At 35.9% G+C, this 25,418-nt stretch overlaps 1 protein-coding gene across 1 annotated transcript in view; it reads left to right on the forward strand.

Annotated features, from left to right (window-relative positions):
• Positions 1-25,418, forward strand: part of TACR3 (tachykinin receptor 3) — an 86,137-nt gene that overhangs the window by 10,093 nt on the left and 50,626 nt on the right. The gene's annotated exons all lie outside the window — the stretch shown is intronic.

Here is a 25,418-nt window from a genome sequence, read left to right on the forward strand (position 1 = left end):
AAAAAATTGTTAAAATGGTAATTTTATATTTTGCCACAATACAAGTTTTTTAAATATTAATTAAAATACATATTTTTAAAGAACCAATAGTGACTCTAAGGTATATGCCAAACAGTTTGGACTCCAGAATAGAACAACAACTTGATTAACCTTTGTACAGACATTTTTGTGGTAGATGTGTTATGGCAACATTATTAAACACAGTTTCTAAGCTGAATTCAAATTTATGAAGAAATCTCTGGCAAGACAGTACTATTAACATTATAACAGATTAGTTTATAGGCTGTGAAGTCTTTTTCCCAGGAATTGTATAACAATATCTCAGCTGTGTGGAATAATTTAAAAGCCTGGCTAAAGGTACAAGGATAAATTTAGTTTGGTATGTGACATAGGTTTTTTTTATTTTATTTTTAATTTTTAAAAGTTTACATACAAATTAGTTAGCATATAGTGAAACAATGATTTCAGGAGTAGATTCCTTAATGTCCCTTACCCATTTAGCCCATCCCCGCCTCCCACAAGCCCTCCAGCAACCCTCAGTTTGTTCTCCATATTTATCAGTCTCTTCTGTTTTGTCCCCCTCCCTGTTTTTATATTATTTTTGTTTCCCTTCCCTTATGTTCATCTGTTTTGTCTCTTCAAGTCCTCATATGAGTGAAGTCATATGATTTTTGTCTTTCTCTGACTGACCAATTTTACTTAGCATAATACCCTCCAGTTCCATCCACATAGTTGCAAATGGCAAGATTTCATTCTTTTGATCGCCAAGTAATACTCCATTGTATATATATAACACATTTTCTTTATCCATTCACCCATCGATGGACATTTGGGCTCTTTCCATACTTTGGCTATTGTTGATAGTGCTGCTATAAACATGGAGGTGCATGTGTCCCTTCGAAACAGCACACTTGTAGTCCGGTGGGTGACATAGGTTTTTAAATATTTGCTTAAATCCCTCATTTTGAGCTTTTTTATCATCTATCAGATATCTTTCTTCCCATCTGCTCAAGTATCAAGGTTATTTAAAATTATCTTTTATGCATACCTGTAAAGTAAGGAAAATATGTATATGACTATATCACTAAGCAAGCAAGTGGGCTCAGTGTTCTAGAGCTGGCTAGAGGGAATCAACTGCATGCATTTCTTCCCAACTCAGCATTTAGTGATATTACTTTTGTAGCTTGAAATCATGGTTAGAGTTTACACTTTGAAAATCTGAAGACACTAGAAATCAGAAGTTTTGTTTTCTGTTTGATTTTTTTTCCCCTCAGAACTCTTGTAGTTAAACATTTACCAGCACATAACTCACTATATTTGTAGTTACTCTCTTAACAGATACTTCTCGAGTACCTTCCAACTACTAAACGTAGGTATGGTGCACATTGGAATAAACAAGTTAGATATGGCCCATACCCTAATGAAACACTGAATTAGTATATCTATCTTGAACCCTTCAGCTGTATTTCAGAATTTTAAATCCAACAACCTATTCAACTTCACCATTCAGATGTCTAACAGGCAGCTCAGACTTTACTGAGACTGAGATAGCCCCAGAGTTTACATCCCAACTGAGTTCCTGATATTCCTCCAAACTTACCCCTGCACTCTTCTGAGGTCAAAATCTGAGCCTCAGGCCAAAACTCTTGGAAGTAATCTTGCCTCATCTCTTCTTTCATACTCCATATCCAATCCATCAGCAAATCTAGCACCTTTATTTTCCAAATATATGTAGAATCTAATCACTTCTTAAGATGTCTACTGCTGCCTCCCTAGTCTGAGTGAATTCATGTCTCACCTAACCCACTTTCCTACTCTTGCTCTTGTTCCTCTGGTTTCTTCTAAATGCAACCACCAGAGTGATCCTGTTAATAATGAATCTGATCATTTCCCCTTCAATAAATTCTCCACTGGTTCCCCCGTTCTCTCAGGGTAGAAATCAAAGTTCTTACAGTGGTCTATAAGTAACTAGTCCTTTGTTACTCTCTGATCTTATCTCTTTCACTTACTGCTCCACCATCACTAGTTTTCACTGTTTCAGCAACATACAAGGCATATTTCTACTTCAGGATCTTACACTCTTTTTTTTTAAGTTTATTTTCTTTATTTTTGAGAGAGAGCAAGAGAGAGAATTCCTAGCAGGCTCTGCACTGCTAGTGTAAAAACTGACACGGGGCTCAATCCCACAAAACATGAGATCATGGTTCTCTGCGCTGAAATCAAGAGGGTGACTCTTAACTAACTGAACCACCCAGGTGCCCCCAGGATCTTACATTTTATGTGAAACATGCTTTTTTCAGATAGCCATATTGCCTATTCCCTGTACTGCTTCTGAACCATGACTAAGCTACTTAAAATTGCTTTATTCTTTCTTTTTTGTTTGTTTTTTTTGTTTGTTTTCATTTTTTTATTAAGTTGCTTATTTTAATTCCAGTATATTAACATACACTATTAGTTTCAGGTGGACAATACATTGATTCAACAATTCTTTTTTTTTTGTTTGTTTCTTTATATATATATATATATATATATATATATATATATGAAATTTATTGACCAAGTGGTTTCCATACAACACCCAGTGCTCATCCCAAATGGTGCCCTCCTCAATACCCATCACCCACCCTCCCTTCCCTCCCACCCCCCATCAACCCTCAGTTTGTTCTCAGTTTTTAAGAGTCTCTTATGCTTTGGCTCTCTCCCACTCTAACCTCTTTTTTTTTTTTTTCCTTCCCCTCCCCCATGGATTCCTGTTAAGTTTCTCAGGATCCACATAAGAGTGAAACCATATGGTATCTGTCTTTCTCTGTATGGCTTATTTCACTTAGCATCACACTCTCCAGTTCCATCCACGTTGCTACAAAAGGCCATATTTCATTTTTTCTCATTGCCACGTAATATTCCATTGTGTATATAAACCACAATTTCTTTATCCATTCATCAGTTGATGGACATTTAGGCTCTTTCCATAATTTGGCTATTGTTGAGAGTGCTGCTATGAACATTGGGGTACAAGTGGCCCTATGCATCAGTACTCCTGTATCCCTTGGATAAATTCCTAGCAGTGCTATTGCTGGGTCATAGGGTAGGTCTATTTTTAATTTTCTGAGGAACCTCCACACTGCTTTCCAGAGCGGCTGCACCAATTTGCATTCCCACCAACAGTGCAAGAGGGTTCCCGTTTCTCCACATCCTCGCCAGCATCTATAGTCTCCTGATTTGTTCATTTTGGCCACTCTGACTGGCGTGAGGTGATACCTGAGTGTGGTTTTGATTTGTATTTCCCTGATAAGGAGCGACGCTGAACATCTTTTCATGTGCCTGTTGGCCTTCTGGATGTCTTCTTTAGAGAAGTGTCTATTCATGTTTTCTGCCCATTTCTTCACTGGGTTATTTGTTTTTCGGGTGTGGAGTTTGGTGAGCTCTTTATAGATTTTAGATACTAGCCCTTTGTCCGATATGTCATTTGCAAAAATCTTTTCCCATTCCGTTGGTTGCCTTTTCGTTTTGTTGGTTGTTTCCTTTGCTGTGCAGAAGCTTTTTATCTTCATAAGGTCCCAGTAATTCACTTTTGCTTTTAATTCCCTTGCCTTTGGGGATGTGTCGAGTAAGAGATTGCTACGGCTGAGGTCAGAGAGGTCTTTTCCTGCTTTCTCCTCTAAGGTTTTGATGGTTTCCTGTCTCACATTTAGGTCCTTTATCCATTTTGAGTTTATTTTTGTGAATGGTGTGAGAAAGTGGTCTAGTTTCAACCTTCTGCATGTTGCTGTCCAGTTCTCCCAGCACCATTTGTTAGAGAGGTTGTCTTTTTTCCATTGGATGTTCTTTCCTGCTTTGTCAAAGATGAGTTGGCCATACGTTTGTGGGTCTAGTTCTGGGTTCTCTATTCTATTCCATTGGTCTATGTGTCTGTTTTGGTGCCAATACCATGCTGTCTTGATGATGACAGCTTTGTAGTAGAGGCTAAAGTCTGGGATTGTGATGCCTCCTGCTTTGGTCTTCTTCTTCAAAATTCCTTTGGCTATTCGGGGCCTTTTGTGGTTCCATATGAATTTTAGGATAGCTCGTTCTAGTTTCGAGAAGAATGCTGGTGCGATTTTGATTGGGATTGCATTGAATGTGTAGATAGCTTTGGGTAGTATTGACATTTTGACAATATTTATTTTTCCAATCCATGAGCAGGGAATGTCTTTCCATTTCTTTAAATCTTCTTCAATTTCCTTCATAAGCTTTCTATAGTTTTCAGCATACAGATCCTTTACATCTTTGGTTAGATTTATTCCTAGGTATTTTATGCTTCTTGGTGCAATTGTGAATGGGATCAGTTTCTTTGTCTTTCTGTTGCTTCATTGTTAGTGTATAAGAATGCAACTGATTTCTGTACATTGATTTTGTATCCTGCAACTTTGCTGAATTCCTGTATCAGTTCTAGCAGACTTTTGGTGGAGTCTATCGGATTTTCCATGTATAATATCATGTCATCTGCAAAAAGCGAAAGCTTGACTTCATCTTTGCCAATTTTGATGCCTTTGATTTCCTTTTGTTGTCTGATTGCTGATGCTAGAACTTCAACACTATGTTAAACAACAGGGAATGGACATCCCTGTCGTGTTCCTGATCTCAGGGAAAAAGCTCTCAGTTTTTCCCCGTTGAGGATGATGTTAGCTGTGGGCTTTTCATAAATGGCTTTTATGATCTTTAAGTATGTTCCTTCTATCCCGACTTTCTCAAGGGTTTTTATTAAGAAAGGGTGCTGGATTTTGTCGAAGGCCTTTTCTGCATCGATTGACAGGATCTTATGGTTCTTCTCTTTTTTTGTGTTAATGTGATGTATCACGTTGATTGATTTGCGAATGTTGAACCAGCCCTGCATCCCAGGAATGAATCCCACTTGATCATGGTGAATAATTCTTTTTATATGCCGTTGAATTCGATTTGCTAGTATCTTATTGAGAATTTTTGCATCCATATTCATCAGGGATATTGGCCTGTAGTTCTCTTTTTTTACTGGGTCTCTGTCTGGTTTAGGAATCAAAGTAATACTGGCTTCATAGAATGAGTCTGGAAGTTTTCCTTCCCTTTCTATTTTTTGGAATAGCTTGAGAAGGATAGGTATTATCTCTGCTTTAAACGTCTGGTAGAACTCCCCTGGGAAGCCATCTGGTCCTGGACTCTTATTTGTTGGGAGATTTTTGATAACCGATTCAATTTCTTCACTGGTTATGGGTCTGTTCAAGCTTTCTATTTCTTCCTGATTGAGTTTTGGAAGAGTGTGGGTGTTCAGGAATTTGTCCATTTCTTCCAGGTTGTCCAGTTTGTTGGCATATAATTTTTCATAGTATTCCCTGATAATTGTTTGTATCTCTGAGGGATTGGTTGTAATAATTCCATTTTCATTCATGATTTTATCTATTTGGGTCATCTCCCTTTTCTTTTTGAGAAGCCTGGCTAGAGGTTTGTCAATTTTGTTTATTTTTTCAAAAAACCAACTCTTGGTTTCGTTGATCTGCTCTACAGTTTTTTTAGATTCTATATTGTTTATTTCTGCTCTGATCTTTATTATTTCTCTTCTTCTGCTGGGTTTGGGGTGTCTTTGCTGTTCTGCTTCTATTTCCTTTAGGTGTGCTGTTAGATTTTGTATTTGGGATTTTTCTTGTTTCTTGAGATAGGACTGGATGGCAATGTATTTTCCTCTCAGGACTGCCTTTGCTGCGTCCCAAAGCGTTTGGATTGTTGTATTTTCATTTTCGTTTGTTTCCATATATTTTTTAATTTCTTCTCTAATTGCCTGGTTGACCCACTCATTCTTTAGTAGGGTGTTCTTTAACCTCCATGCTTTTGGAGGTTTTCCAGACTTTTTCCTGTGGTTGATTTCAAGCTTCATAGCATTGTGGTCTGAAAGTAAGCATGGTATAATTTCAATTCTTGTAAACTTATGAAGGGCTGTTTTGTGACCCAGTATATGATCTATCTTGGAGAATGTTCCATGTGCACTCGAGAAGAAAGTATATTCTGTTGCTTTGGGATGCAGAGTTCTAAATATATCTGTCAAGTCCATCTGATCCAATGTCTCATTTAGGGCCCTTGTTTCTTTTCTTTATTGACCGTGTGTCTAGATGATCTATCCATTTCTGTAAGTGGGGTGTTAAAGTCCCCTGCAATTACCACATTCTTATCAATAAGGTTGCTTATGGGGGCGCCTGGGTGGCGCAGTCGGTTAAGCGTCCGACTTCAGCCAGGTCACGATCTTGCGGTCCGTGAGTTCGAGCCCCGCGTCAGGCTCTGGGCTGATGGCTCGGAGCCTGGAGCCTGTTTCCGATTCTGTGTCTCCCTCTCTCTCTGCCCCTCCCCCGTTCATGCTCTGTCTCTCTCTGTCCCAAAAATAAATAAACTTTGAAAAAAAAAATTAAAAAAAAATAAGGTTGCTTATGTTTATGAGTAATTGTTTTATATATTTGGGGGCTCCAGTATTCGGCGCATAGACATTTATATGTGTTAGCTCTTCCTGATGGATAGACCCTGTAACTATTATATAATGTCCTTCTTCATCTCTTGTTACAGCCTTTAATTTAAAGTCTAGTTTGTCTGATATAAGTATGGCTACTCCAGCTTTCTTTTGGCTTCCAGTTGCATGATAAATAGTTCTCCATCCCCTCACTCTCAATCTAAAGGTGTCCTCAGGTCTAAAATGAGTCTCTTGTAGACAGCAAAGAGATGGGTCTTGTTTTTTTATCCATTCTGATACCCTATGTCTTTTGGTTGGTGCATTTAATCCATTTACATTCAGTGTTATTATAGAAAGATACGGGTTTAGAGTCATTGTGATGTCTGTATGTTTTATGCTTGTAGTGATGTCTCTGGGACTTTGTCTCACAGGGTCCCCCTTAGGATCTCTTGTAGGGCTGGTTTAGTGGTGACAAATTCCTTCAGTTTTTGTTTGTTTGGGAAGACCTTTATCTCTCCTTCTATTCTAAATGACAGACTTGCTGGATAGAGGATTTTGGCTGCATATTTTTTCTGTCTAGCACCATGAAAATCTCATGCCAATTCTTTCTGGCCTGCCAAGTTTCAAAAGAGAGATCAGTCACGAGTCTTATAGGTCTCCCTTTATATGTGAGGGCACGTTTACCCCTTGCTGCTTTCAGAATTTTCTCTTTATCCTTGTATTTTGCCAGTTTCACTATGATATGTCGTGCAGAAGATGGATTCAAGTTACGTCTGAAGGGAGTTCTCTGTGCCTCTTGGATTTCAATGCCTTTTTCCTTCCCCAGTTCAGGGAAGTTCTCAGCTATTATTTCTTCAAGTACCCCTTCAGCCCCTTTCCCTCTCTCTTCCTCCTCTGGGATACCAATTATGCGTATATTATTTCTTTTTAGTGTATCACTTAGTTCTCTAATTTTCCCCTCATACTCCTGGATTTTTTTATCTCTCTTTTTCTCAGCTTCCTCTTTTTCCATAACTTTATCTTCTAGCTCACCTATTCTCTCCTCTGCCTCTTCCATCCGAGCCGTGGTGGTTTCCATTTTGTTATGCATTTCGTTTAAAGCGTTTTTCAGCTCCTCGTGACTGTTCCTTGGTCCCTTGATCTCTGTAGCAAGAGATTCTCTGCTGTCCTGTATACTGTTTTCAAGCCCAGCGATTAATTTTATGACTATTATTCTAAATTCACTTTCTGTTATATTATTTAAATCCTTTTTGATCAGCTCATTAGCTGTTGTTATTTCCTGGAGATTCTTCTGAGGGGAATTCTTCTGCTTGGTCATTTTGGATAGTCCCTGGTGTGGTGAGGACCTGCAGGGCACTTCCCCTGTGCTGTGGTGTATAACTGGAGTTGGTGGGCGGGCCGCAGTCAGACCTGATGTCTGCCCCCAGCCCACCGCCGGGGCCACAGTCAGACTGGTGTGTGCCTTCTCTTCCCCTCTCCTAGGGGTGGGATTCACTGTGGGGTGGTGTGGCTCGTCTGGGCTACTTGCACCCTGCCAGGCTTGTGATGCTGGGGATCTGGTGTATTAGCTGGGGTGGGTAGGCAAGGTGCACGGCGGGAGGAGGGGCAGGCTTAGATCGCTTCTCCTTAGGTGATCCACCTCAGGAGGGGCCCTGTGGCAGCGGGAGGGAGTCAGATCCGCTGCCGGAGGTTTGGCTCCGCAGAAGTTGGATGTTTGCGCAGAGTTGGGTGTTTGCGGGGAGCGAGCAAGTTCCCTGGCAGGAACTGGTTCTCTTTGGGATTTTGGCTGGGGGATGGGCGGGGGAGATGGCGCTGGCGAGCGCCTTTGTTCCCCACCAAACTGAGCTCTGTTGTCAGGGGGCTCAGCAGCTCTCCCTCCCTTTGTCCTCCAGCCTTCCCGCTTCCCGAGCAGAGCTGTTAACTTATGACCTCCCAGACGCTAAGTCGCGCTTATTGTGGGAACACAGTCCGTCAGGCCCCTCCGCTTTTGCAAGCCAGACTCGGGGGCTCTGCTTGGCCGGCGAGCCGCCCCTCCGCCCCGGCTCCCTCCCGCCAGTCCGTGGAGCGCGCACCGCCTCGCCGCCCTTCCTACCCTCTTCCGTGGGCCTCTCGTCTGCGTTTGGCTACGGCGACTCCGTTCTGCTAATCCTCTGGCGGTTTTCTGGGTTATTTAGGCAGGTGTAGATGGAATCTAAGTGATCGGCAGGACGTGAGGTGAGCCCAGCGTCCTCTTAAGCCGCCATCTTGCAAAACCCACTTATCTCAATAAGATAATATTAACGCAAAATGCAAAACATGAAAATTTTTAAAAATAAAACTATTACATAAATAAATGAAAAATATTTATCTTCACAATAATGAAATAAATGCACATACACCTACAAATATTTTATATTAATACAGTGCTAAAGAAAAAAGCAGGTAGAAATAGAAATCAGAACAACCTTTCAAGAAATCAATTTGGTAATGTATATACTGAAATTGCTCATTACTTTAAGCACAACAATTTTACCTGTAGGTATCTATCCATAAAAAATAAAGTTGCAAAGAATGATTCATTGTTTGTAATTTTTTCACATTACAATAGGTCAGAAATAGACTTTCTTATGCATGTTTTAGGCTATTATATGGTGACTAAGAATAGTGTTTTGAAAATATTTATATTCAAAGAGCATGCAATAAAATATTGATTAAAGAGAATGTAGGTAATTATTTAAATAGATAAAAAATATAATTATATAATGATATATGAATAAATACACATACACAAAAATTAAATCGCATAAAGGAAATGAGAAATGAACCAGGATATATAGCAATGTTGTCTTTCAGTAGGAGGATTGTGGGGAATTTGTATTTTCTTCGCATACCCTAGGATCTGGGGAAAAACTGTAACTTTCTCTAAAGCAGGATAAGATTATTTTTCCAGAATTTCATTTTGTAGTGAGACCTGAATGTTCATATGCTTTCTCATTACTCTGTTATTTTGTGATTTATTCCATAGAAGCCTGGACAATGGTTCTGCCTTTTCTATAACCAGTTCCTTAGAACTCATCCTGAGTTTCTTTACATGTACCTGTTTCTGCAAATCTCTGGAGTTATATAAAAGAGTATATCTAATGACCCTTTGTACAGTATTTCCCATTTGTGTGCTATTTGGATACAGTTCAACTATTTGATTTGTTAATTTTCAGGGAAAAACACTCTGATAGGTTGTTTAAAAAAATCCTACAAGCACCACATATATAAAGATTCAAAATAAATGGAGATGGAGAAAATTGTTGACATTGTCTGATATGATGAACTTTCCTCTGTAGTTTTATGAAGTTCATTAATCATCTTCAAATCTTCCTCATCTTTACTAGGTTTTGTTATAGTCATTGTTTTGTTTTCTGTTCTATCAGCTACTGAGAGAAGTATGTAATAGTCCAACTATGAGAATGTATTTTTCATTTTAGTTCTGTCCATTTTGCTCTGCATATTTTATAGCAATGTTAATACAATTCTAGGATTTGTTATGCTTTCCTTTTAAATATATCTTTTTATCATTATTAAATGTCCATTCTTCTATTTAGTATCACTTCATGCCTTAAAGTCTAATGTTTGTGATACTTACACAGCCAATCTTTTCTGGGGGAGTTAATGTTTACATGATAACCTCCACTGTGCAAATGTTTTTATACCAAGAATATCTAATATTATTAGAAATCACAAATTTGATTTCAGTGATGTGTGGGAATCTAAGTTCCAACTATATAACTTCATTTCATTTCAAAATTCACATGCATTAAAACTGATTTTAATTGATATGCAAATGTAGGACTTTTAATGCACGTATAGATTCCTTTAACAGCCACCACAAACAGAACACAAAACAATTTTTCCCCTCATGCTATACCTTTGTATTCATACCCTCTCCCTGGCCTAAGTTCCTGTAATCACTGATTTATCATCCACCACTGTAGTTTGGTCATAATCATATAATATATACGCTTTGACACTGGATACTTTCACTACCATCTCTGAGATTTATCTAAGTTTTTGAGTGCTTCAAAAGCCTGGTCCTTTTTATTGCTGAGGATATTGCATTGTGTGGATGTACCAAAGTTTTTTCATCCCCCCTGGGAAAATATTTGGGTTGTTTCTAGTTTTGAGCAATTGTGAATAGAGCTGCTACAAACACCCATGCACAGAATTACGTGTGAACAAAAGCTTTCATTTCTCTAGGGTAAATAACAAAGAGTGAGATTGCTGCACCCTATGATAAAGGTATAAAGTTGTGCTACCGCCTCATTCCTGTTAGAATGCCTGTCATCAAAAACACAAGAAATAACAAGTGCTGGTGAGGATGTAGAGAAAAGGGAACGCTTGTGCACTGTTGGTGAACAGCCGCTATAGAAAACAGTATGGAAATGTCTCAAAAAATTAAAAATAGAACTCCCATATGATCCAGCAATTCCATTTCTGGGTATTTACCCAAAGAAAACAAAAACACTAATATGAAAAAAAATGTACCTTTATGTTCGTTGCAGCATTATTTATAATAGCCAAGATATGAAAGTAACCTGTATGTCCATCAGTAGATGAATGGATAAAGAAGATGTGGTATATGTATACAATGGTATATTACTCAGCTGCAAAAAAAAAAAAAAAAAGGAAAAGGAAAAGGAAAAAAAAAGAATGGAAACATACCATTTGTGACAACATGGATGGACCTAGAGGGTATTATGCTATGTGAAATAGTCAAACAGAGAAAGACAAATATCATATTACTTCACTTATATGTGGAATCTAAAAGATAAAACAAACAAAACAGAAACAGACTCATAAATAGAGAACAAACTGGTGGTTGCCAAAGGGGAGGTGGGTGGGTGGATGAGTGAGATAGATGAAGGGGATTAAGATGTACAAACTTCCAGTTGTAAAATAAATAAGTTATGAGGATGTAAAGCACAGTATAGGAAATACAGTCAATAATATTATAATAATGTTGTATGGTGACAGATAGTAACTACCCTCATCTTGGTAAGCATTTTGCAATGTATATAAATGTGAAATCACTGCGACGTACACCTGAAATTAATATAATATTGTATGTCAACTCTACTTCAATGAAAAAGAGAAACAAACTATGAAACTGTCTTCCACAGTGGCTGTACCATTTTGTATTCATACCAGCAGTATATGAGAGTTCTACTTATTGCAGATCTTCATCAGCAATTGATGCTGTCAGAATTTTTGTTTTTATTTTAGCAATTCTAGTGTGTGTACAGCTGTATCCCAGTGTGGTTTTAATTCACATTTCATTAATGGATAATTATGTTGGACATCTTCATGTGCTTCTCACGAATATTTATTTCTTCATTGGTGAAGTTCAAACCATTTGCCCATTTTTCAATTGGATTGTTTTCTTATAGTTGAGATACTATTTTGAATAGCCTTATTGAATCATGATTTACATTCCATAAAATACAGTCATTTAAGTACACAATTCAATAATTATTCATAAGTTTTTAGTTATGTAACCATTAACACAATCTAATTTTAGAACATTTTCATTACCCCAAAGAAAAACCTCACTGTAACTGTAGTCACTGCCCGATCCACACCCATACCTAGACAACTACTATGCTATTTTCTCCTGCTATAGATTTTCTTTTCTAGAATTTGGTATAAACGGAATCATACAATATCTAGTTTTTTGTGTATACTTGAAATTGGTTTCTCTGTTTTTATTTTTTAAGTTTTATTTATTTGTTTGTTTGTTTGTTTGTTTGTTTAGAGAGAAAGCAGGGGAGGGGCAGTGAGAGGGAGACAGACACAGAGAGAATCCCAAGTATGTTCTGTCAGTGCAGAGCCCGATGCAGGGCTCAAACTCACCAACCATGAGATCACCACCCAAGCTGAAATCAAGAGTGAGACAATTAACCAACTGAGCCACCAGGGCACCCCTGTTTTCTCTGTTTTTAAATTGGGTTATATGTCTTCTTATTAAATTGTAAGAGTATTGGTGTATTTTGGACACAAGTCCTTAATTGGACATATTATTTACACATATTTTCTCCCTGTCTTTGGCTTGTCTTTTCCCTTCCTTCATGGTGTATTTGAAGAGCAAAAATTTTTAATTTTGCTGAACTACAGTATATCATTTTTCCCTTCATTGTGCTTTTGTGGTAAATTCTAAGAAATCATTAGTTACTTCAAGATAGTGAAGATTCAGTTCTATGTGTTTTCTTGATAGTTTTATAGTTTTAGATCTTACATTTGTATATGATATCCATTCGGAGATGATTTTTATGTATAGTGTGAGATAACAGGACAAATCATCTTTTCTTGTGTGAATATCCAATTGTCCCAGTACTGTTTGTTGAAAAGACTACAGTTCCCCCCATTGAGTTGCTTTAGCACATGTGTCAAAAATCAAGCAATAAATATAAGTGTTTATTTCTGGACCCTTGGTATTTCTAGTTCATTGATCTATATGTCTATTTTTCTGCCAGTACTATACTATCTTGATTACTGTAGCCTTGTAATAGGTTTTAGAATATGGAAGTGTAAGTCCTTCAACTTTGTCCTTATTTTTCAAAATTGTTTTGACTATTCTAGGAGATTTGCATTTCCAAAATTTTTTAAGATCGGCTTTTTATTTATTTTAATTTTATTTAAATCCAAGTTAGTTAACATGTAATGTAATAATGGTTTCATTTTTGGTGCTACTGAATGGAATTTTTCAGTTCATTTTCAGATTGTGCATAGCTAGTATGTAGAAATCCAATTGATTGAACTTGTATCCTGTGACCTTGCTGCACTTATTGATTAATTCTAATGAGTTTTGTTTTTTGTGGATTCCTGAGGATTTTCACCATGGAAGATCATGCCATCTGCTAATAAAGACATTACTTTCTCCTTTTCAATATGGGTGACTTTTATTTCCTTTTTTTCTTTTCTTTATTTTTTCTTTTATTTTTGTTTGTTTGGCTTCTGCCTGATTGATTACCCTGGCTAGAACCTCCAGTACAACTTTTAATGGAACTGATGAAATGGGACATCCTTGCCTTTTTCCAGATTATAGGGAGAAAGAATTAAATTTTTAACAATTAAGTATTATGTTAATTGTAGATGTTTTCATCAATGCATTTTATCAAGTTGAAGAAGTTTTTCTATATTCCCCGTATATGGAGAGTTGTTATTCTGAAAAGATTTGGGATTTTGGTAAATTGTTTTCTGCATCTGTTGTCATGATCATGTGATCATTGTTCTTTATCCTATTACTATAGTATATTACATTAATCAATTTTCAGATCAAACTTGAATTTCAAAAATAATACCCACTTTTCCACGATGGATAATACTTTTCGTATGTTTCTGAAATAACCGACATATAACATTATATTAGTTTTGAGTATACAATATAACAATTTGACATTTGTATACATTATAAAATTATAAAGTATACAATATTTATAATATTGTATAAATTATAAAATTTTATTGTATAAAATTATATTAACTATAGTCTGGTTAACATCCATCACGACACAGTTAAAATAGTTTTCTTGTGATGAGTACTTTTAAGATCTATTCTGTTAGCAAATTTCAACTATGTAAACAGTATAAACTATAGTAGCCATGCTATATGCTACATCCTCATGACTTACTTATTTTATAACTAGAAGTTTGAACCTTTATGCACCCTTTGGTTCTGGTATCATTGTAATACTAACCTTACATAATGAGAGGGGGAAGTGTTTCCTCCTCTGTTTACTGGAAGAGTTTTGAGTATACAGTCTTTTGTTCCCTTTTAAGAATTCTTCAATTTGGGGGCACCTGGGTGGCTCAGTCAGTTAAGTGTCCGACTTTGGCTCAGGAATGATCTTGCTGTTCCCGAGTTCAAGCCCCACGTTGAGCTTTGTGCTGATAGCTCAGAGCCTGGAGCCTGTTTCAGATTCTGTGTCTCCCCCTTTCTCTCTACCCCTCCCCTGCTTGTGTTCTGTCTCTGTCTCTCTCTCTCAAAAATAAATAAACATTAAAAAATAAAATTAAAAAAAAAGAATTCTTCAATATTACCTAAGTTTCCTAATTTGTTGGCATATTGTTGTTCAGGAAGACTTGTTACAGTTATGGCCCACAAGGAAGAAAGACTATTAAGATAAAATTATCTTATATTTACAGGTGCATTGTAAGAGGAGAAAGAAGCAACTCTTACAAAAAAGTGAATAACTACATTTTCATTTTCTCAGTGTATCTCATGTGTGAACTGAGTGATCACCATCTAAAGAGTAGCCTCATGTTACTTTCTATCCACGTTTTCTAATTTATTTTCCTTCACAATGTTTACTACTATTTTGTTTCCTACTATATTCATAGCATCTAGGATACTGACTACATATAGTTGGCACTCTACATATTTCTTGTATGACTGGCTGAATGGATGAACAGAAGACATTTTTAAATTGTTCTCCTATCACTTCCTAACATTGAATAATGTGGGCACAATTTACCTTAATGAGATATAATGAAAATATAATTAAAAAGAAAAATAAGATATGAAAAAGCCTTCATTTTCCATCTTTATTATCCAAGTTGAAAGGTTATCCATTGCCTGTTTTCTTCCATTTGCACAGGTAAATAAGCCTTTACATCATCACAATGTAAATACTCACAGATTTGGAAATCCTCCTGCTTGGTGAGTGTCATCATTCCTATGATTTTAAGGATAATCTAGGGGAGCTGCTACATGCCAGTATTTACTTCGGAAAGCAGTCTGATGTGGTGTAGATCCACATTAGACAAAACTGGTGGGAATTAATTCCTAGTACACGCAAAGAAATTTAACAATCTCCAAGTGTAACACTGAATGTTCCCATTTAATCATTGAACCATTGAGTAGGAGTTGTTCTTATTGAAGTTGCATAGAAAATTGCATTACTCTCTGTATAGAAATATGTTTCAGATGGAGATTTAGAAAAGAAATAACTGATATACTGTACCACCCTGATGGGATAGGTTTGTATTAGAGAGCTAGGGACAATATCAAAAGATTTTCCAATCTTTAGATTAGAATTTTGGCATAAACTTATTTTTCTTTCCATGCCAATCACAAGTTTTAAGAACCATGTTAATTCTTTTTGTTTGTTTTTATCTCAAACTTACCTCTTTAGCTGGTTTTTTATTTTTGTTTTTGTCCTAAGTGTTAATTTCATTTTATTCAACATAGTTTGGGATGATTTAGATTGAGTGTCTACTGTGCCTGACATTATCTACATCTCTTTGTATATACTGTGTTATTTAATGACATTTTAACCTCATGATCATATTCTATTATTCCCATTTAGTAAAGTTAAGGAAACTATTCCTTTAAAAAAAATGCATACATGCTGAAGTCTCCTTTTGTAAACAGTTATTCACTCTATCCAAATATTCAATAACCTTAGAAGTAGTCAAATATTCAACTGTCCAAATATGCAATAGCCATTTGCAGTCAGTATTCAGCTCTCATTTGACTCCTATAGATACTTTGTTAGGTGCTACAGAACACAGAAATGAATAAATCAGAATCTCCAATGAGTTCAAATCAAAGTATGAGCATAATACTGTTGGAGCACTGAGAAGGTTAAAAACTAACTCTGGACAGAGGGAAGGGAAGAAATCCACAGTGATCATTCTGTAATCTGAGTGGAAACTGCAGGATGCCTAGAAGTTTAGCAGTCGTAGAACTTTACAATAATGTATGTATGAGCGAGAGGGAAATCATTCCAGCAAAGAAACTACCATGTGAGAAACATGAAATTGTCAAAGGATATGTGAGCTGGACAATTTCTATTTTTCAAGTCAGATCTTCTCTCTACTTATTCTATGCTTTTTTCTGTCCCCTCCTCCCAGGCTAATATTTCTGTGGACTATATGCATCGAAAGGGTCCCTTGCTCTCTGGCCTCTTCTTTGGCTTTGCCTAGTGGGAGACACTTGAAGGAGATGGGAGGAAGAGAGGAGAGCGACTTTGGAATGTATCCACTCTCCTTCCATTCAGGATTGCTGCAAATTGGCTAAGTCCAAAACAGTATCCATATCTCTTGTCAAGTGCTACTCCCCCAAGTGTTCATCTCCTCAGTTCAGATTATAGCATCCTTTCATCCTTGAGACCTGGGCAGGAGGACACCCATGCCTCCCAACTCCTTGCTGTTGCTAGTCCCAGGAATATTCATTTCAAGTTGATTTCCTTTAACAACTTTGTAAAATGGGGTTTGTAAATGGCTTATTTATTTAATTTTGTAAATGACCTCTTTATTAAACTCTCTTCAGTTTTCCCACTTAAGTGTGCCATTGTTTTTCCTGGAGCTCTGACTTATACAACATAGCAAGTTTCAGCAAAAGTTAAGATATTTAGTGCCAGTTAAGATATTTAGTGCCACTGTAGTAAAGTGTGTGCAGAATTGCAGCTAATCCTGTCAAAAGTGAAGAAACAGTGAAATTTTTAGAAAGATAACTTGAAAGACATTGTGAAGAAAGCTAAGAAAGAGTAGCATCCAGGAAACCCATTATGGTGATGTTGCAATAATCCAGGCATTGAGAGTTGGAAGAGAGGAACAGAACAGATTTGGTGATGTCAGAAGGTGGACTGATAAGATTTATGATTGTGCAAAGGAAATGAGAAAAAGAAGAGGTTCAGAGTAACTCATACATATATACAAATAATATTTATAATGAGTATACTGAAAAAAGTATTCATTTTCCAAAAATGAAAAACCTATTATTGAAACATAAGCTTTTTTTCATATATGCATAGTAATATTCATGTTTTTTCTGAAGATATTCACACTGTAAAAGGGTATATATAAAATAATTTCCATCCATTCTCATAAAGCTCTTAATGTCACTGTTGGTTAAAAAAAAATGTCTGCCAGGGGGGCCTGGGTGGCTCAGTTGGTTAAGCATTAGACTTCGGCTCAGGTCATGATCTCGCAGTCTGTGAGTTTGAGCCTCATGTTGGGCTCTGTGCTGACAGCTCAGATTCTGGAGCTTGCTTCAGATCTGTGTCTCCCTCTCTTTCTGTCCCTCCCCTGCTCATGCTTTGTCTCTCTCTGTCTCTCAAAAATAAATAAATGTTTAAAATTTTTTTAAAAAAAGAAAACTGTCTGCAAGAACTATGGATTTGCAGTACCAGTTATAATATGTGGTTTTACTTAATCACATGTATATAAAAGACATATAAAAGGAAAGCCAAGTAATTATAAGGGGAAGCTAATAGATGGAAGGAAATTTTGGCTCAATACTATTTGATATATAAGTCATACTGTAGTACTCTGCAAATTACACAAAGTTACTTCACTCGGTTGTCCCAACAATCTGCTTCTTGTCATAATTCTGATTATAAGGGCCTGGAACCATAATTAGTTTTCAGACAACCTCCCTCTGATTAAAATTATAATCTCAAAGTTATGCGGGAGACTACTTTCATCTATTTCAACAATTCACCTGAAGTTTATAATCCCTTAACTCACTCAGTAAGTGGTGATTCATTCTATTCCTGATTCTTCAGGGCCTTCAACAACAGAGGGAAAAAAAAAAAAAGTATTACCACTGGAGACAGTCCATTGTGCCCTACAGAGTTGTGATTCATCTTTCTCCAGAAAATGTGGTCTGAGCTCTACCTCCTGTAGCAATCTAAAACTGTTCTACTATCTACACTATAGCTCTTCATTTATGTGTATTAATACTTATTTTATATTTATATTAATGAAAATTAATATAAATATATAAACACATATATATTAATATGTGTATTAATATCTATTTTATATTTATATATTTTAATAATTATATACTTATATAATATATAACATATTTTATGTATTATATATTGTATATATTCTTTTTGAGAGAGAGAAAGAGAGAGGTAGAGGGAAAGGGAGAGAGAGACTTTTAAGCAGGCTCCATGCCCAACGTGGAGCCCAACTTGGGGTTCAATATCGCAATGAGATCATGACCTAAGCTAAAATCAGGAGTCACCCAGGTGCCCCAACATTTGACTAAAGCTTGCAAGTGTCTCAAGTCTTTTCTGGTTAAGAAATTTCATTTCCTTTACCCATTGACTATAATATGACCTGTCTATTGCCCTTACCTAGGAGTTTCTTTAGCTCTTATTCTAACTCCTCCATTTTGGGGCAAACTTTTGAATTCTCTCTTCATCTAAAAACTCTTTTCCTTATAGAATGAAATAAAATTGGATTGATTTTTTTTTCTTATTGACCTGAAAAAGGGCTTTGGATGCATTTTAGGAAGCATATTACCTTATAGTATAAATAGAATATCATGTATAATTACACTATACACAATTACATCTAGTGTTTTGTGTTATCTGTATAAAATATTGAATACTAAAAATATAAGTCCTTTTCAGCTTCAAATATATTTTAATGAAAGCATTGCTTTCAAAAAAATAATCTGCCAAGAGTTCAAAACTATTCTCATGGGGAATTAGTTTCTATATATATTATATATATAATTTATTTAATGTTTATTTTTTAAGAGACAGAAAGAAAGAGAGAGCATTAGCAGGGGAGAGGCAGAGAGAGAGAAGGAGGCACAGGATCTGAAGCGGGCTCCACACTGTCAGCAGAGAGCGCGATGTAGGGCTGGAACTCATAAACTGTGAAGTTATGACCTAGCTGAAGTCAGATGCTTAACCAACTGAGCCACCCAGGCACCCCAGGAACCAGTTTCTTAACAAAGTTAACTTTTCAATATATGATTGATAACATAAAGATGACTTTGTGAAAGCAGCACTTTCAAAGTGATATATAGAAGTGGTTATATATGTTCCCCTTAATTTTCTGAGACAATATAGAGATGACACAAAATATTAGTAAATTGGACTTTAAAAAAAGGGTTTATAGTTTTACAGTATTTATGGTATTTCATAGATGAAATAACCTATTATTTTCTGATTTTGAAATTATTTATCATCAGAGATAATATAAATAGCATAAAATAATTTTTAACAGTAAATTTTATATTGTTAATATAGAAAACTACTTCTATTTTTTTTTTCAACATTTTATTTTTGGGACAGAGAGAGACAGAGCATGAACGGGGGAGGGGCAGAGAGAGAGGGAGACACAGAATCGGAAACAGGCTCCAGGCTCTGAGCCATCAGCCCAGAGCCCAACGCGGGGCTTGAACTCACTGACCGCGAGATCGTGACCTGGCTGAAGTCGGACGCTTAACCGACTGCGCCACCCAGGCGCCCCGAAAACCATTTCTAAATTGAGGTCTGAAATGTTGAGGAGAAATTGTTTTATGTGGTACTCACTAATGAGGTAGCATTTTATTATAAATCATTTTGTAATTATTATAAATAATTAGAATTTAAAGATTACCTGATTTATATAAAGCTCTTAGAATAGAGTCTGGTACAGGTGTTAGCAATTATTGCTTTTATTGTTAAAAAAGAAAACCTAAATACATATTGGATATATATCAGTGAAGTCATGATTAATACCTCTCCAGCTTTATTTGACATCTTTGCTTTTCCTTCCTCTGTGCTGTAGAGAATCTGGCCTTTCTAGTTTCTCAAATACCTCTTGCTTCCTCTAACCTCAGTACTTGCTGTTCCACTTTTTCTTCAAATCCCAATTCTAATTAACTCCTATTTATTGTTCTAAACCAATGTTGCTTCCTCGGAGAAGCCTACTAATATCTCTACCATCATTTCAACCCACACCCCAGACTAGGTCAAATTGCCTATTTTAGGCTTTATGATTACTAGTACATGTCTTCTTAACACTGTGTACACAGTGGAGATAATTTTGCAGACTTCCTAAAGGATTGGGCTAGATAAACTAGCCTACTGACAGAAATGCAAAACTGGGCTAAACTTGTCAAGGGGTTGTAAATGACAGGGTCACCCATGGTACATGTAGAGTTCTTTAAAAATTGCAGAATATAAAATGAGTATAACAAAGAGAAGAAAAGTCAAGTTTAGAATCATAGGATAAAAAGTGGTGGTGTATTCTCCCCTCCCCTAAATTCCTAAATCCAATAAAATTTTGAAATCTGAAATGCTTTATATAATTGGATTTGTTGTGGAAATCATATGACAGTACAAGTTTGCATTCAGGTTCATAATGGGTGACATGAAAGTATTTTATACAGATTCAAGAATGGAAACAGAGGGTACCAAATAGGTTAGATTGTATTTCACTTAGAAATCATGGGGGAAGGTGCTGAACTCACACTGGCCATTACAGTAAAGCTCCATGGAAAGTTTAACCAAATATCCAAGAGGCGATGTTTCCCAAAGAACATTTAGGTAGTAATTTCTTACATATTTTGTGATTATTTGAATAATGTCTTTCTTCTGTGTTAGACTCTGAATTCTACAAGAGTAGGAACCATATCTATCTTATTTATCAATATGGTCAAAGAATGTAATAAAATCTTGGGAAAAAAGCATTCAAGAAATAATTGAAAACAAATAGCTGATAGTCAATTAATAAATGAATAGGTAAATCTAATTGCTGAATTTAAACCAAAAGTATATAAAATGAAAGTCAAGTACTTTCACTATTCTGAAACTTTATTTTTATTTTTAAAATTTTTTTAAGTTTTATTTATTTATTTTGAGAGAGAGGGAGTGAGTGAGCACACATGCATGCATTCAAGCGGGGGAGGAGCAGAGAGAGAGGGAGAGAGAGAATCCCAAGTAGGCTCTGCACTGTCAGCATGGAGCCCAAGGCAGGGCTTAATCTCAGGAAACCTGAAATCATGACCTAAGCCAAAATCAGGCGTTCGACACTTAACCAACTGACCCAGGCACCCTTGAAACTTTATTTTTTAAATCTAATTTTCTTCAAGTGCCAGTCTGTAAATTTTACTTATAAAAATCAAAAAATCTGGGTAAATAAGCAAGTTATTTGTTTCTTGCTTGATAATATTTTGAAGTTCCTATTATATGTGTACATATATTTGAATGTATGTATATACAAGCTTATTTTAATAAATACTTGTTCCCTTCAAAATTCACTAAGACAATAGTTATGACAAAATAATTAACTGGCTCACTCTTATTTAAAATACTTATGAAAAAGCATAAATAAAATTTGTCTGCAAAATGCCATTTCAAAAAAGATTATATTTCTCTCTAGTGATTTTTCAAAGCAGAAAATGCCTTAGCACCAAAGGCCAGAAGTTGAAACAGTATGGGTCATGAACAGCTGTTACAACGAATCTTTATTTTGTACAGACAATAGGCAGACCACATTATATATATGGGCTTTACAGCCTAAAACATTGTCTACCGTGACCGGAAGCAAATTGGAAAACAGCAAAATCCACATCATTTGAGGCAAATATTCTTTGCATTGTTAATCAAGTGCATATCTGAAGGCTGTACACTGTCTTTCATATCAAAATTTTAAAATGTGTAGAGGCATATAAAAATCCAGAAACAGAGCTTACTAAAAACGCTAACAAAAGGAAGAATCATACCAGATATCAAGAACAATCGCACATGGAAAAGGCTTGCTTATTGAAAGTAAGTAACGGTATGTCGAAATATTCTGTTTAGACATCAAAGAACCAGAAAAGACCCTTCAATTATATCAGAAAAGTAAGTGGTAAAAGAATGTGGTCTTGTCTTAGAATGGAAAGGAAAATTGATAAAAGATGGCATTTAAAATAGGAGCTTTCAGTGGATGCTTCTGAGAATTACAGACTCTATAAAACATAATTTTAAACTTGTTTGAGTGATATGCTAATTGAAAGAGTGAAGAATCCAATCTTAGCTATTACATATCAAATGATCATACTAAGGGCACTAATGTACTTGAGAATCTGTTTAGTAAAGGTAAGAATGGTAGTGAGAAGCTCAGACAAAAACCTTGGAAAAGCTAATGTGATCATATCAAAGATATGTATTTCTTTAAAGGAGAAATAAAGTACTAACAATCATTTGAGTGATATTATATCGCAGATTGGATTATTTCTTCTCAAGGTCCAGAGGATATTTATTTGGATGAGCCTAAGGATCCACTTTTTTCATGCCTACTTTTGAGCAAATTGTTATTGCTGGAGAGAGCCACAGAACAGGAAATATTGATGCCCCAATGAATTCCTAATTACCAGTTTCAAATTAATCTTGTCAGCAGTGCCTGGCAACTGTACCTACTTCTATGGCCAACTGGCTCTCCCTTTCTACAATGTTTTAACATTCCTTTATTTTCCTCAAACCATTACCATAATTCAATCTCCCTGGTAACACCTTATTTCAAGCAGCAATCATCTCTCACCCAAAACAAAACAATAGCCAGTTTACTTATTCCCACTGCTTGCATTATTTTCCTTCCTTCAATTAATACTAAAATCTCCTCACTAAAGTCTGATTATTCTCTTCCTTTGACTGATCACCTTGATTTTTCTCCATAGGACAAAAAATCTACGACCTGCTCTACAATTCTATCTCAGACCACTTCCTCCTTCACACTCTGTTTCCATTACAGTAGTCTTTATTCACGTGCACAATGCTTTCCCCATCCTTACCCTTCACTTTGGTTTCCTGGGCCTCTTGTACCAAAGTGCCACAGAGTGACTTGAAACAAGAGGATTTTACTGTCTTAACAGCTCTGGAAGCTAGAAGTCTGAAATCAAGGGATTGGCAAGGGCCATGCTCCCTCAGAAAACTGTAAGGAAATCCTTTCTTGCCTCCTCATAGCTTTCTGTGGTTTGCTGGAAGTCTTTGGCATTCCTTGTCTTTTAGATGCATCAGTCAAACCTCCATCTTCATGTGGCATTCTCCATATGTTTCTCTCTATTCCCAAATTTCTTTTAAATCAGTCATATTGGGTTAGGGCCCACCCTAATGACCTCATTTTAACTCACTTGCCTATATAAAAACCCCATTTACAACTAAAGTCACATTCTGTGGTATTGGGGTTTAGGACTTAAACATACCTTTTTTAGAGGGACACAATTCAACCAATAAAAACTCACCATTTATGCAGGAGTTTTCCACACGTCATTTGTTCTTCCAGAAATCTTCCTGGCAACCCTTACTCTTCTGCCACCTTGCCTAGTTACCTTTCCAAATTTCAACCCAGAATGACTTGTCTTAGGAAAGACTGAGTCACAACCTAAATATGTTTTTCCCAGTAAATGCATTCACCTGGCTATATATTCCTTGCCTTTTAACACTTATCACATTTGTAATTTTGTTTATTTTACATTCCTTGGTTATTATCTGTCTACTTCACTAGACTGTGAGCTCTGTGAAGGTAATTTCTCCTTACTATTGTTTCATATACCACAGTAGGCATTCAATAAATGTTTGGTTGAATGAATAACAGATCACACCAGAAATGACAAAAATGTCAGCTTGAAGTTCCTAAATTTCTGCCTTCACTGAAGTGTTAGTTAATGAGAACATAAATTGACTGTCTTCATATAATCCCAACAAAACAATATTCTATCTGTTTGGAAATAATTTCTGTAATATAGAGTAACTTAACATCAAAATCAAGAAGCAACTTGTACTATTTTGAATTATCTGTGCTGTAATAGTAATACAGGACTTTAACACTGTACATGCCAGTCAAATTCTCTTTTCAGTCTCAAAAAAATCAACTCTCTAAACATCCAAATTGCATTCATAAACTTCCAGGCAAGCAAAAAAGCAAAATATCATGATAGAGTTGAAGAATATTCAGTTCAGTACAACAAAATTTATTGATAAGTGCTGTGCTTGACTCTAGAAACTCCTTAAGCAACCAGCTAATATAATGAGAGAAATGCTGTGGTGAATCATAACCAACAGCAGTGGAAACAGAAATACCCAACTATAATTATTCCCTTTCTATGCTTGACTCTTGTCTTTAGTATTGCACATAAACGCTTTCAGATTCAGAGGCAAAATAGGATTCGTTGGACGGCATCTACCTTGAATATTTTTCTCTCTCTTCCACAATTCCTTATATGAACTGCCATATTCAAAGTCTTCATCTGTATCCATATGGACTTTGGAGACTGGCAGAACTGTTTTAGAATTCCAGCTTTTACCATCTGGGTCATTTTGACCAATCTCTTAATGTATTTAAGCTTCAGTTTCTTTTTCTGTAAAACAGAAATAATAATATTATCTGGTTGATTAGACTGTTTGGGATGTTAAATATATATAATGTGTATAATAAATTGCCTGCTTATGGTTGGCAGTCAGGAAATGTTGCTATTATTCACCAACATAAGCATAAGAGGTAAATTATAAAACAATTTTCAATTTCAAACATAGGCATTTTCAAAGCATAAGAGACTTAAAAACTGAGAACAAACTGAGGGTTGATGGAGGGTGGGAGGGAGGGGAGGGTGCGTGATGGGTATTGAGGAGGGCACCTTTTGGGATGAGCACTGGGTGTTGTATGGAAACCAATTTGACAATAAATTTCATATATTGGAAAACAAACAAACAAACATAGGCATTTTATTTTCATTGTGTGGTTCACTTTATTTCCAAAACTATGGTACTGTTTTTATGATTTTTTTACCTAACATTCATTTTTACCTATTAGCTGTCATACATAATAAATTAAGGATATTTCCTTTAAGTAAACTTCAACTAAAGTTAATATGATGAGTAGTACATAGGTAAGTTCCAATATATCTATCTATATCCAATTCTGCCTAATAGTCATAAAACAGAGGGCAATAAGCAAATTAAAAAAAAATTATTCTTATCTTGAAATATTTATTCTTAAAATTAAAATGTTTTGGACTTAAGTAATAGTCATTCTTTGATTATATTGTTGCCTTTGAAAAATTTACAGAAATCAAAATATATTTGAGAAACACATAATGGTCAATTGCAAAAACAATTTCAACAATGTTTTGTTGATAGAAATGTAAAAATATAATTAATTTTGTGTATAATTTCAAATTAATTTTCTTCTCTATTAGCCAGAATTTGGCAATTAGGCATATTATCCAATT

Source organism: Prionailurus bengalensis, chromosome B1, assembly GCF_016509475.1.
Source record: "Prionailurus bengalensis isolate Pbe53 chromosome B1, Fcat_Pben_1.1_paternal_pri, whole genome shotgun sequence".
NCBI classification, from domain to species: Eukaryota; Metazoa; Chordata; class Mammalia; order Carnivora; family Felidae; genus Prionailurus; species Prionailurus bengalensis.